Source organism: Leptonotus elevatus, chromosome 10, assembly GCF_054856555.1.
Source record: "Leptonotus elevatus isolate MCC_2025b chromosome 10, RoL_Lele_1.0, whole genome shotgun sequence".
Lineage (NCBI taxonomy): Eukaryota > Metazoa > Chordata > Actinopteri > Syngnathiformes > Syngnathidae > Leptonotus > Leptonotus elevatus.
Window position 1 is genome coordinate 23,138,987 of NC_141248.1, and position 14,394 is coordinate 23,153,380.

At 40.5% G+C, this 14,394-nt stretch overlaps 1 protein-coding gene across 2 annotated transcripts in view; it reads right to left on the minus strand.

The window, feature by feature from the left end:
- Positions 1 to 14,394, minus strand: part of cdh22 (cadherin 22) — a 209,059-nt gene that overhangs the window by 171,873 nt on the left and 22,792 nt on the right. The window contains exon 3 of one of the 2 annotated variants that reach the window (XM_086086391.1): positions 1,109 to 1,215. The exons of the other annotated variant lie outside the window; for it this stretch is intronic. The gene's annotated coding sequence lies outside the window, so the exon portion shown is untranslated. The remainder of the gene's footprint in view (positions 1 to 1,108; positions 1,216 to 14,394) is intronic. 2 annotated transcript variants of the gene reach the window in all.

A 14,394-nucleotide genomic window follows, 5' to 3' on the forward strand; every position in this document is an offset into this window, starting at 1 on the left:
TCTCGTACCGTTACCAACATCAGAAGACGAGAAAAATAAAAATCCAGAGAATAGGCCCATTGCGACTGCCGAAGCGTCTGCTATCAGATGAGTCAGGTTGGAAGCTGAAGTAGCAGTCGCCATGTGCAGCCTTTCATGTGGCATTCAAGGTCTGTTGGAATGCTCAACCCCGGGCGAAATGAAAACAAGCACTTCTCGAGACTTTCGCAGTGCGACGGCCTTCCTCTATGTATACTTTTGGCTGGCCCGTCACGAGGTCATCAGTGCTTCAGAACAATTGAAAGAACGAGGTCCAGTCCAGCCTGTGCAGTTATGTCAACCGCTGCTCGCAACACTCGCCAGACACAACATTAGGTACACTTGCACAATCTAATAAGATTGCTTTTAGCATGCTTCTAAACAAAGCTGCTTTTCGTTGTCTTGTGTATTCTATTCTCTTTTTCTATGTCTGCTCATCAAGTGTTTTGCCGCCTGACATTATGCTTATAATGTAAACATGACATACAGTATTGATGTAAACATTAATTTGAATGTGAATAGCATGACTGTTAACTTAAAAATTTGCTGAGAATATTTTGTCCATGACCAGGAGGCTCAAAGCACATTAAAAGCATCGCCTAAGGCCGAGATGGCGAAGAATTTTTGCAGGATGTCAGGCCACTGACCCGCTCGCTGTTACGAGAAGCGAAGCCGAGGGACTATTAAGCCATAACATCACGGGCCAAATGTTAGCTGAATGATAAGATCTGCCGGCCCCCGGGAATTGGACGTTTTTATGTGACACTGGCGCATTCTCCCCACCTTGCTTCAACCCGGACCTCACCTTTGTCCTTCGCAGCAAAATCGGTCACATTACAGCCCACAATGACAAATAGCAAGCACGCTTTTATCAGAAGCGGAAAGTGCAAATTATCCGGGAAGGTTTTCGAAGATGGAAGGTCAGGAAGAACGGCGGAGGAAAAGTGGGGAAAGGTAGCTTTCAGAAACCAATGAGGCCACGCTGTTGTCTCATGCAAAAGCTCAGGTCTTTTATCTAGGTCTCAATTATTCAAGAAGAAAGCAGCCTCCCCCCCTGTGAGAAGACAGCAGATATTGGACTCTACATTACCTTTCGACAAGGGAATATCGAGACTGCAGTACATTCCACCTGAGAGCCCGTTGTGGGACGCGGCGCCGGCTGCACCCCTAACGACATCATCCATTTCTCGGGGCCTCCTGGAACACGATCATGGTGATTTACTATTTATTCACATCTGTTGTTGTGTTGAATTCCTTCGCAGCCTCTTCAGAGAAGCGTGATCTACTTTGCCTGGGCAAGCATCGACGCAGTACACAGCATATTGGAACAGCATCTAAGGCTATGTCCATATGTGCACAGCTATTTTTAAATATTTTCATCTGCCCCCCCTTCCTGTTCGCAAAATAAATCTCTTATCATACCAGTTTTTGCTTTAAGTCTCCAGCGCAAATTAAACATGCTGAGACGTGTGCGTTAAAGACAACAAGTAGTCACCATAGGTCCATTTTAGCCAATCAGAAGATGGAAGAAAGCTATTCCTGTAGACACCGAGTGATACGTTTATATAAAAAATAATAATAATGTTTTGCGTAATATTGACTAAACAGTCGGTTTTTAAAATGAATGAATTATTAGCGCCCCACTAGATAGCGCTAGGGATCACTGAATGTCCCTTTAAATACTAAATTATTGTACAATCTCTGTAATGTGACAACTGTTGTAGTAAAAGGGTCTATATTAAAGTCAACTGGGAAAGAACAATAGCATTCCATTTTCTTTTGTTTCCGTTTTGCATGGATAAGGGGAGGTTGTGTAGAGCAGCTTGCAAGGTGCGCAACTCAAAGTCTTTAGTGGGGGCTCTCATAGGAGAGATGACAATGTGTTTGTAGTTACAGAACGCATCGAACAGTTGTGGATGTTAAGTCAAATGCTATATTTCGCCAAGTCTAAGGACACATTTTGTAACTCTCACCCACCAAAAACGTTTAATGACGTTTACTAAAATCCAAATGAATGCCGCCAAAAACGTTAATTGACGTTTACTACCGGGGGGTGGGGGGGTGGGGGGGGGGTTTCTCTCAATGGGCAGTGGAAGTTATTGCGCAGCGCTGCTTACTCAATTTACTTGTGGAATCCCAAAACACCCACTTACTATGGCCAGCAGATGGCATCATTGTATCTCTTTCCAATGTTCTGCCGGTGTATACAATTGCAGTGAAACATGGCGGATCTTAGGAAATAGAACATTTTCAAGGATGACACATTCAATCTAATTCACAGAGTGTCACTTAGCAAAAAATATTAGTGTCAAAGTCACTGTTGTGCAGAAAATGTATATTTTCATAAAAAGCTTCTTTTCTCCTTACCTTTTCAATTTTCACTTAATGTCACTCAAATGACCTATTTTCAAATGGTGATTACTAAAGAACGGAATAAGGTAGAAACATACTTTTTCTTTTCTTTCATTTGGTATCCAGCATTTGTGTAGTAGTCCAAGTACACAATATTCTGTTTGCCTTGAAAGATGAGTTAAAATGCCCGAAATTGGCTGGCACTGTCGGGGTTGTTCTTTGGATAACGTGTGGCAGTAAAACAGATAAAAAGGAAAAAAAGGAAAGAAAAAAAAAGGTAAAAGGAGCTTGTAAATCGCTGGCGTCGGCTTTCATATTTGTTAGGACTGTGTTTTGAGTTGGATCATGGGATCATGTTATGCTCTTGTATTATTAATTGAGATTATGCATTTGCTATGTGACGTATTAGTCTTATTTTGTCTCGTTATTTTTATTTTGTAGTTGCTATACAGTTGCTATGTCCCTTATGATGATAATGTTTGACGACGATGCAATAGTCACTCTTAGTTTGTCTATAAATTCTTATTTAATCAAAATAAGGTTTTGTCTAGTCTTATGCAAATGTCCCTTCGGATGAAAACGTTGTCACTTGCTGTGCTATTAGTCTCTTAGCTTATCTAGGAACTCTTATTTTTTCATATAAGCCTTTTATTCTGTCAAGCAAGAGTTACTGTGTGATATTACTCTCTATCAATGTCAATTTGAAAATAATGTCCTATTTTCTATAAAGTGGTGAGAAAGGAAAACTTGCTTTTTATCCGATTCATTGATTAAATCACAAAATAATCAACAGATTAATCGATTATTATAATCATTGGGAGTTGCAGCCCGATATCAATATTCGGTAAGTGAGATCATGAGTATTCAAACCATTTTAGATGTGGATTTTTCCACCTACTTGGGATTCATTCATAAAAACACACTGAGCTACCGGCTCCCTGACGATATAATGAAGCAAAGGTAACAAAAAATGAGTCACAAAAATTATTATGGAATGTAAAACCATAATATAAACCAGTATTTATGGCCCCCGTCTTACATAAACAGATACACAGCACATCAGGAAGTGTAACAAACCGCCGACGTAAATTCAAATCGCAGCAGATGGCCAATTTCCTGAGACACTTCTCCTGTAGGCAATTTCAATATACTGGACAGTAAATCATATTATATGAGCTCTGGCTTCTGTCGGGATTATATAGATCATGTTGTTGCTGCCAGCTGTTTGAGTCACCTTGATTGACCTTTGCTGCACGCTTGACACATCTCATGAACATGCTTAATAAATCCCCACATGCCTCATACACGCGATACGCACAACGTGCGCGCCACGTACAGTTGCCGGGCTTGCATACATCGTCCGGTTCATCTCGGCTTGCCGGAATGCATCAGGCTGGTGAGAAGGATGAGCGAAGGGTGACTAACCAGTGGTACCGAATCGATTACGAGAGTTCACAGGTGCGTTAGTGTGAACTTTGTTGCCTGGAGTGCACGTACGCGAGGATTGCCTGAATATATGGATTGCTTATCTCACCGCCGTGGAACTTCATGGAGAGAGGGTTAAAGTTCATAAAGAGGAGAATGCTGATTTCATTTCATGTCTCCCCTTCCAGGACTTCCGATGTTGCATTCTTTGCAACTGTGTTCTTGGATGATGGTGACTCACAAATCAAGGCAACTAGATTATTGCTTAATATTTATACATTTTAGCTACCTTATGGAAAATGTCCTTTTTGCTCGTAAACAAATAGTTTGGTCTTTAGAGTGCCTGCCGACCCATCAAGTGTGAAATCAAACAACCAAATAAGTTTCCTTTAGCCGGCTAGCTTAGTTAGCTTCCTTTCTTTCTTCTTTTTGGGCCAACCTATTTGGCAGAGGTTACGCTTCCTATCGGTTTCCTTTAGCCAGCTAGCTTAGTTAGCTTCCTTTCTATCTTCTTTTTTGGCCAACTTTTTTGACAGAGGTTCCGCTTCCTATCAGCTTCTTTTAGCCAGCTACACCGCAAATGGCCATTTTCTTAGAATATGTTTTTGAAGATGTCAAACTGGAGCAGTAATATGGTGGATTAAAAAAAAAAAAAAACGACACAGCTTTGTTCAATTCCAGGTTTTTGTGATATCAAAATGAGATAAAAATACATCATGTCAACACTTTTTCCACCACCAATGTGACCTCTCTCCAGCACAGCCAAGTTAAGAAAAAAATAGCTCCTTTTGAGATAATAAAGAATTGAGGTAACGTGTTTGCAAAAGTGTGCACACCCTCTTTTAACCGAGGATGTAGCTGTGTCCCAAAAAGCAACTTGTGATACGAATATGGCTGACTTGAAATAACCTTATTTTTAGGCTATACAAACAAAATTGATTTGAATTGAAATCAGTCCAAAGGCCATGAAATTAGCCAGCCAGCACCTTTTTAAAGGTCATTAATCAAGTGTTGGCAGCCAAGTCGCTGTTTTGTTTCCCCTCTCAGCATTGTCATCAGCAGCAGCAGCAGCTACAGGTGGCTACAGTGACACACGCGCACACTCACACAATTTACAGACAGAAGTGTTTTCAATTATTGAAAGGAACATTAGCTAAATAACTGATAACTGATGTCTTTTTAGCTCTGATTATGCCTCCAGCTATATGATAGTGAGACTGAAAAATAATTCCATATTATGGTTAACCCTCAGTGCTCACCTGTATGCTGACCACCTTGCTTCCCTGTTCAAACCATTTAATTAGTTAATGCAAAATGCAATTCAATTCCCCAGGGTTAAGTTTTTTTTTGGGGTCTGATTTCATCATTTCAAACTTTAGCTCTGCAAATATCTTAACACTATAGTGTTTACGTTCAAGTGCACCTTTTTGGCTCTACCGCGACCACTTTTGGCTCCAAGCCAAGAATGAATGGATACAAATAAAAATGAATGTATATTTTATATCAATGGCAAGAACTGAAAACCTTTTGGAGTAAAAGAAAGAAAAACAGACGGGAAACATCTTGAAAATCAAACACTTTGTCTCCCTGAAGTGAAAAAGGTGAACATCGCCCCATAACAGGAAGTTCAAATGACCTCTGGCGTGACAATTCAAGCTCAAAGACAACGAGAAGGTTGGACAACGAGCGAGGTGGAAGCGCAAATACGCTTCCTAATGGAAGAGAAAGAAGTATATTAAATTTGCAAACCTTATCCCTGGGAAGACTTAGCAATGAAATTGCGTGTGTGCAACACATTCGTGCACTCCGAGGGATTGAGACAGGCCAGGTAAGGAGCGCTTGAGGAACATTTACTTTGGGTCATGGGGTTGATTTGCTTTGAATAACCATTTGTACATGTTCTTGTGCAGCTGTGACTCATCTTTTTCCTTTGTCATTCTACATATTGCACTATTATAATACACCGTCTCCTTCGCAAACACAAAAGGAAAAAGTATCTACAGTGGAAACCTCAGAGTTTGAACGTCTCGGAACTCGTACAATTCGGACTTCAACCCAAAAAAATCGGAGTAAAAAATGCCTCGGAGTTTGAACTCATTTTCAGAGTTTGAACACCCAAGCAAAGCAAGCTAAGCCGAAAATACCTTCGAAACGGGTAGCCGAGCGAAGCCGAGCGAAGCCGAGCGAAGCCGAGCGGAGCCGAGCGGAGCCGAGCGGAGCCGAGCGGAGCCGAGCGATGCCTAATGCTCACGTCGCGGTCGTTGAGCCGATGCCCTGCTCTTTTCCAGTCAGATCGTGAATACTCTCGGAGGTGCGCCATACTCGCGAGTGCATTTTGATTTTTCCACAAACGTTCTTCGCCATGGGCCCAAAGAAAGAAAACAGTGCCAGTGGCAGCACAGAAAAACATACAGTGCTACGAACCACAGTGGAATTAGGAAGGAGATTATCGCGCAGTTGTAACTACCGTGATTACTTGTGTAAATACTGGCACGAGGACCCCCCCTTAGCTGTTCAACAACGCGCCTGACGTTAAACAACGCACGCAGTGGTCTAACAATATGCCCAATGTAAAATACACAAACTCAGCCCTGAACTAAAGCTAGCATTAACATAACATTTATCACTGATGCCATCACACCACAACAGGTAAAGGTATTTTTATTGTTTAAATACTGTACTGTATTGTAAATGTAAAAAAACATAAATATATATATATGCCTAAATAAATAAAAGGATGGCCCTCTCATTTGGATAACATTTTGACCTGACAGAGCGTCTGCAGTATGATATAAACAAATGTGAGAGCAGAGCATTTTTATTTATTGATTGATATTTAATTTATGTATATATTTATTAATTTTTTTATTAGTATTTTTTATCTCGTTATTTATTTATTTATTTTTTACTTTATTTTTTATTTTTATTAGGGATATATATTTTTTGTTGTTTGCATTTTCATTTTTTATAAAAAAAAATAATTAAATTTTGAATGATATTTTTATATGCGTTTTTATTTTCACTTATATTCATTTATGTATTTATTTGGTCTTTTTTTTTTTTTTTGAATTTTGGCAGGCTATGTCCTCCATAGAAAAGAGCCCCAAGTAGTAATGGCAGACACGCAATCCTTCCAAACAACCTTCACAGTAGTAGAATCAAGCATCACAGTCCTAACTAAGCCATTGTGCTATTTTGTAGCACCAGTCGTATTAGTACTGAGAATGAAGTCCGCAAGGCAAGGAAAATGCGAGTAAACGGCGCAGTATCGATTCAAGCCCGCTGTTATAACAATTGCATGAAATTCTTTTGACAAAAGGTCTGAAGGAAGAGAAGATGAAGACGGTCAATAAACAGCGATGCCGAACACGAGAAGCGTGCGCGCCGGCTTTATTTCAAAAGCAACAACAAGCCGGAAATTGACACTGGACACGTGTTTACTACGGGCTACAGTGCCCATGCAGGAATATATTCGGAATGTCGTCTCTCGGCGTAGAATGTCACGGTGGCATAATGGAGGATGATAGTGCAGCTATGAGGACAAAGTTCCGTCTTTGGAATGCTTTCAATGACTTTTCTCTGCAACAGGAGTGTTGCGCTTGCCAGAGGCGAGTCTGATAAACATACGCGGGCTCATGGGGAAGGAAAGGTCAGACAGCCAAGCCAGTCCGAATAACATCTCATTTCCATTTTCTACAAGACCAAGTTATGTTTACTACGGGCTACAGCGCCCATATGCAGGAATGCATTCCGAATGTCGTCTCTCGGCGTAGAATGTCACGGTGGCATAAAAAAAAACCAAAGAGTCATTTTTGTTTAACTAGCGGCTCGAACTGCCACGTTCTCAAGGTTAAAACTAAAAATAGATAAAAATAAATAAATGTAAACGCATAAAATGTTTTTATAAAGAATTGTTGAATTTTCGCGGCACGGTGGCTGACTGGTTAGCACGTCCGCCTCCCAGTGCAAAGGTTGTGAGATCAAGTCCGGGCTTCGGCCTTCCTGGGTGGAGTTTGCATGTTCTCCCCGTGCCTGCGTGGGTTTTCTCCGGGTACTCCGGTTTCCTCCCACATTCCAAAAAACATGCATGGCAGGTGAATTGGACACTCCAAATTGTCCATAGGTGTGATTGTGAGTATGGTTGTTCGTCTCTGTGTGCCCTGCGATTGGCTGGCAACCAGTTCAGGGTGTACCCCGCCTACTGCCTGAAGCCAGCTGGGATAGGCTCCAGCAACCCCCGCAACCCTTGTGAGGACAAGCGGTACAGAAAATGGATGGATGGATGGATGTTAAATTTTCATTTTTTACTGTTTTAGAACCTTATGTATATTAACTATATTGACACTATAGGCTCAATTTAATTTTTTAGCAAACAGTGAAACTTTTAGATACGAGTCTAATTGTAATTGTATTATACACGTATCCTTAATAAATATATGGATTAAATGTTTCATATGTGCACATGTACCACAATAAATGAATGGATTCGCCGAAATGATGCGGCAAAATGAACTCATCCCCCCCGTGTGGCCTGTTTGGCCTCGGGCGCTCGGTGGTTGGAGTCATGAGTAAAGCCATTGGCATGCGCCAGCGTGCTTGTCAAGGAGGAGCCATTTCATTTGCGGAGGTAATTCACTTCTTTCCCTCAATGGTCGTGGCAGTGAGCGACTCATGCCTTTGAGCGCGGCAAGTGCGTCACAAATGAGCTCACATGCGTTTGTGAAGCGGCGCTCGCCAAACGTCTCGCAGGCCCGATGTCATCGTTTGACGTAATAAGAGAGGAACGTTACTTTGCATGCTTTATAATGTTAGTAAAAAAACAAAACAAAACAGAAACTAGGGTACTTTTGGGTGGCAGAAAGTGATTAAAAGATGACAAAAAAAAAATTGTGTTTAGGGTTAGGACGCAAGATTATACACCAACCGCTTTATTTATTTATTTTTCTAATTTACTTGAAGAAAATCTAAATGAATCCAGCGTAAACTGTGGGTGAGAGGACCAAATCGTGTAAAAAGATAATAGTTGTAACTCGTAACCGAAGATTGATGAGCCTTCAGCATTCTGTTAGCTCATGAGCTAGCTAGCTGGTGGTTAATGTAGAAATTTCTGACCACCAGAGGCTTTAAACAGATTTCATTTCACGGCTCAAACACGAGTAATTTTTTGTTCACAGCCAAGTATAAAACGTTTGGTTCTTCAAGTAACAGATCGAACCATAATGACTAGCGTGCTAGCTAAAATCACCTCAACAGCACGGTATCCATTTTCAGGATGAAAAGAGCACATCTGTGCCATTAATCTGAGCAACAAAGAAGTTCATTTGCGAGTCCCTCAGTGGTCATTTTTATGATGACTAATATGTCCATCTCTATTTTTGAATCAACTTGTTAAAATGCAAATTACGGCCCGCGTTATGTCTCCCTTTCAAGCAGTCTACTTCGCATAATATCTTATTAACTGGCACGTTCAAATGTCGCCGGTAGAGAAGAAGGCTAAAATCCCCAATCAAGCCATTTTCCTTGTTCTCTCAAACTCTTTGCCTTGGTCAAATGCACGCCATTGTGAAAAGGTAGATAGAATTATTAAACAAACAGACCTTGTAATTATGTACTGGAATCTTTATTTTTTGATGGCATACATAATAAACACAATAACATTTACTGTCTAAACACGGCATTCTGATTAATATTGTGTTTGTGGAAAATCAATTAGGCAGCAAAATCCACCCATTTTTATCCACCTCAGGGGGGCGGCCATTTTGTCACTTGCTTTTAACTGGAAATGACATCACAGTTGCTCAGGGCTCAGATAACAACCATTCACAACTCGGCTTGCGAATACCTCATGACCAAAACTCAGGTAACAGGTGATCCGTGATCAGTCGTTACAAGGAAACAAGATGTTCCCACATATCGCTGGCGTCGGGCGGAATCCTTGTACCAACAAAAGCACTTTTAAGGAGAACCCCAAAACATTACATCATCAAAAGGCGCAGGCCATTTTCAACACTTAAGATTGTGGACTGACCAATAGACTGACCAAAAGATTTGTGAGGGAAAAAAAGAAGACATTTACCAAATTGTGACATAGGAGGTTTTCGGCCTGACAGATAGATAGATAGATACTAGAACTGATTTAAGTCAGGAGTCGGTTAACATGGAGTCAAACCAATATGAGGACATTAGAGGTTTTGAACCATCTGTCTGCTAATTGAAGCTAAAGATGTTATGGTAATTTTTCTAGATTAAAAAATAAATGTATTATTATGTGGACAAACTTGGGGGTTCTCTAATTTTTTATTTTTTTTTGGGGGACGCAGCAATTGTTAACCAAAATGCTCTCGCACCTCGGCACACGCACAAATTCTGTGCAATCACGGCCAAGGCACCAACATGAACTCTTTTCTTGTGTTTCTAAACATCATAAGACGGATAATCGCCAACATCAGAAGCTCATAACTCGCCCTTTGATAGATTGCATATAAAAGGCAAAGTGGGAAAATAAAATACGTTATCATCTCATCTTAGATTCTGTGGTACATGTTTGCTTTATACTTGTTACAAGCTATTGAGTACCGATAGACTCTCCATTTAAACTTTTGAGTAAATTCTCTACTCGGTGTATTCCATCAGCTTCAAACGTTTTCCTTGCAACCTTCTATCGACCCCCTCTCAACTGTCGTATCTCAGCATTGCTCCAAAACCCGGTGAACCCGAGCCTGTAATGCCAATTGATTTCACAGCAAGTGTAATCCGCTCCGTTGCAGGTGACATTCCGGAACAGGGTCCCAAGAGCGGGTTCAGCGACAGACGTTTGTAATCCAACACGGGCTCATGGAAAGCCTCCAATCATCAGACGCGCCAAAGTCACAAGCGGGTCTTGCTATGGTCGCACCCGTTAGCACACTGGGCCTTTGGGGGAGTCCTTCTGCCGATCAGGAGGTCACGGGGCTGCTGAGTCCACCGGGAGGGTTCAAAGGTTTGACAATCCCATGATCCAGTTTTCTCTCATCAAGCTTAAAGACTGAAAAATTGCTCTTATCGTGTCATGGTTTGGTCCAGATGGGCATTTGTCATTGTCATTTGTCTTTCTAACCATAACCCTTCGAAAAAACAGCTAAAGTTGATGTCATATTTAGTGATTTTAAAACAAGATGGTCAAGCTAGATGAGTCGGAATGTTCTACAGCTATATGTCACCTATCGAGCTATTCTAAATGCAAATAGATGCAAATTTGTGCGCATCGCTTCATGCTCCATTTTATAGTCCATCAGTAACTGTTTTCTTACAAGTCAATTTATTTCCCCGATTATCAAGTACAGAAAGTATTTCATCAGTCCAAACCAGAAGTTAATGTTTTTTTTTTTGAAGTTTCAAATCTAAACGCTGCTTTTAAGCAAACACTAACCTCGCATTCACTAACCCAAAACCCCAATCTGCCCCAACCCAACCCCCAACCATAAACCATCTGTCAATTACATACTTGAACTCAAACTTTCTGTTCATTCATATCACAGCAAGAGCTCAACTTATTTTGAACGGCGGCAACAAAATGGTTGCTAAGGTTTCCGCAGTGCCAACTTCAAGTCATTATGTTCTGCAACGGTCAGCTGCCATCACCAGTTTTTTTGACAGTTTCCAGGTCAATTTATCTAAATCTTCACAGTGATTTTTTTCGAACCGACGGCCGTCGCCGTGTGCAGCCATGCCAGTCAACATACAGCAGGCAAAAAGGCTGCTTTCCTGATAGTCTGGCTCGACCTTCCTCTTGTTCGCTCCGACTTAAGAAGCAGAACGCTGCATACGCCGTTAACCGCGGAGATGGCAAAAAACAAAACAAACAAAGAGGAGTTTAAGGGTAGGAAAAAAAAACAAAAAACAACAACTCAATATTGACATTTCTGTTACGCCTGTACGCATCGATTGCATCGTTGTGTTTGGGGGGCCTGATGCAAATTCCTCTACTTCTTTTTAATGTCATCCATTTTTTAAGCAGGGAGAAAGCAAAAGTAAAACTGCCTCCTTTTTTTTTGTTAGTTCACTCAATATAGCCTTTTCTTCCCACCAAATTGCAGACAGTCACAGAGAGTTGCTTTGCAACAAAATATACAGCTGACAACCTTCATGATGCGGCAGGGGACCCTTGTTGCTTTTGTGTCATTTTTTTCAAAAGCCATCAATTTCAGGTCCACACAGCCAGGCAGGGTTTAACAGCGGGAGGAATGCATGTAATGGCTTGTTTTGTGCAGCCTGCCTTCTGTTGCTTCTTAGCGCCATTGTACCCAGTGATGTTTTTAACATGATCACAATGTGCGTTTGACATGTATGAAATATGGACAGCACTATTGTAATGTAACCGATTACAGTATATGAACACGAGTTGAGAATGGAAGAAACGTCTACTTTTATTAAATGAGGCTGTGGGGATTTTTTTCTGAACACTTGTCATTGATGTTTACAATGATGCCTTGAAATAAGGGTCCATTTCCTTCCACGGCCACGTACGTAAGTCAAACCACTCATATCTTCAATTACCTTTTCCAATTGAAATAAATGGAATTGCCATTTATCCATAACCCCCCCCCCCCCCCTCAAGATACTTAAATAACAATTAAATGATACTCAACGTTTACTCAAAGATGACATCAATTATGACTATTTTTTTAACATATGCCTACTCTGTTTGGATAGAAAATAAAACAAAAAACATAACTCTCATTTAAAGTCTTAAATGAATAATGACATAATGTTCCAAGCCCAACCCTTTTTTTGTCCCAAGATCTACTTTTCAAGCAACCAACCTCCCACAGAGTGACATTTATTTATTTATTTATTTATTTATTTATTTATTTAGTGGGGGAGGGTTTGAACTCTGATTAAACTTCTGGGCGCCCAACACTGCTCAACAATAGAAAGCTGACCTACTTCTTCTTCAAAAAAAAAAAAAAAAATAAAATAAAATAAAATAAAATAAAATAAAATAAAATAAAATAAAATAAAATAAAATAAAATAAAATAAAATAAAATAAAATAAAATAAAGTTAAATTAAATAAAATTAAATTAAATAAATATATATGTTTTTAATCTATAACAATAACACCCCCCCCCCCCCCCCCACAAAACCCGTCTTTTTTTTCTCTACACCCCTCGCGATCGACGTGGGAGCAGTCCGCTGTCTACCAGTTGCGGTAACAGCACTGTAAACTCCGACTCCCATTTGTCACGCAGAGCATCAGTGAAATTGAACAGATGCTGTTGGTGCAGTGCAACTTTTTTTTTTTCATGAATTTGTAATACCAACCTGGACGGACGGGATGGGAAAAAAAGTGTACATGTTTAGACAAAATATGTCACCATATAGCTTTTTTTTCCTCCAAATTTTTGTCTAGTTTTTGCAGTACGGTGTGGAAACACTGCAAAAAAAATTTTTTTTAATAAGAATCCCCTACTTGCTAACGTTTGTTTTGTTTTTTTGTACTAGCAATCACAGTCATCTTTTTGATTGGTTTTGACAATCGCATTTTCCAGTTACCCCATACGCCCTGTAAAATAGCGGACACTATGCCCGTCTTTATTCGGGGATTTTTGAACCTTCAAGGGAGTAATGTGGAGGGGTTCATTAGCCCGCCTCAAGGAAATCAAGGAGATCAAGGAGACGGCCTCTCAGGCAACACAAGGACTGAGGCGAATATTAGGAAAGATTAAGGTCAGGAACTGAAACTCTTCTACTGTGCGCAAAATTGCCAGACACCGAGAATCCAATTGAATGACAAGCGGAATATGACGGCAAGAAGATTTCTTTCACTCCCGCCTCATTGGGATTCCGAGCGCACGCGTGGAGCTGTCTGTTGCCTGAGGCGGCTGCTTACGTACAGTCATTTTCTGGCCTGATCACGGAGGTCTCAGGGGGGGGGGGAAGCAGCATTTTACACCCTTTGACCCTGGTAAACAGCACACATAATGCAAAGGGTGGATTTACCATGCGGTAAAAATACGACATGCAGCTGCTTCGCAACTGCTTTTCCTTGTCTTTGAAATAAACTCTTCATGTTTTAATAAGCCTCTTGTTGTCCTTCAGTTTGCTTTCATTGTACGTTGGTCGCGAAGTCTTGCATCGGCGTTGAATGGTGCTAAAATGTATTTGGTGATCCAATTTCACTTTGATTTACTTTCTGTCGGCCATATACTGTCGACTGTACAGACGTTATAAAAAGTCCACGCACCAACTGACAAGTTTTTGTGATATTAAAAAAAATGACACCAAGACAAATTGATTCCAAACTTTTTCCACCACTAATGTACTAACTTTACCCTGCAAAACTTTGTTGAAACAGAAAAATATTTCAAAAAGGCAAGCGAAAAACAACTGAGATAATGTTTTTGCACACTCAGAACAAACTCAAGCAAAAAACGTGACAACCGTCATCATCAAGTGGAGGAAATATGGCACAACAGCGATATTGCCAAGAACCGGACATCCCTCAAAACTGATGAAAAGACGAGCACAAAATTGGTCACAAAGAGGTCAACAGCAACAATAGGAAAAAAAAAAAATCTCAAAAACAAGACGATAATACAATACTGTACATTTCAAGGAG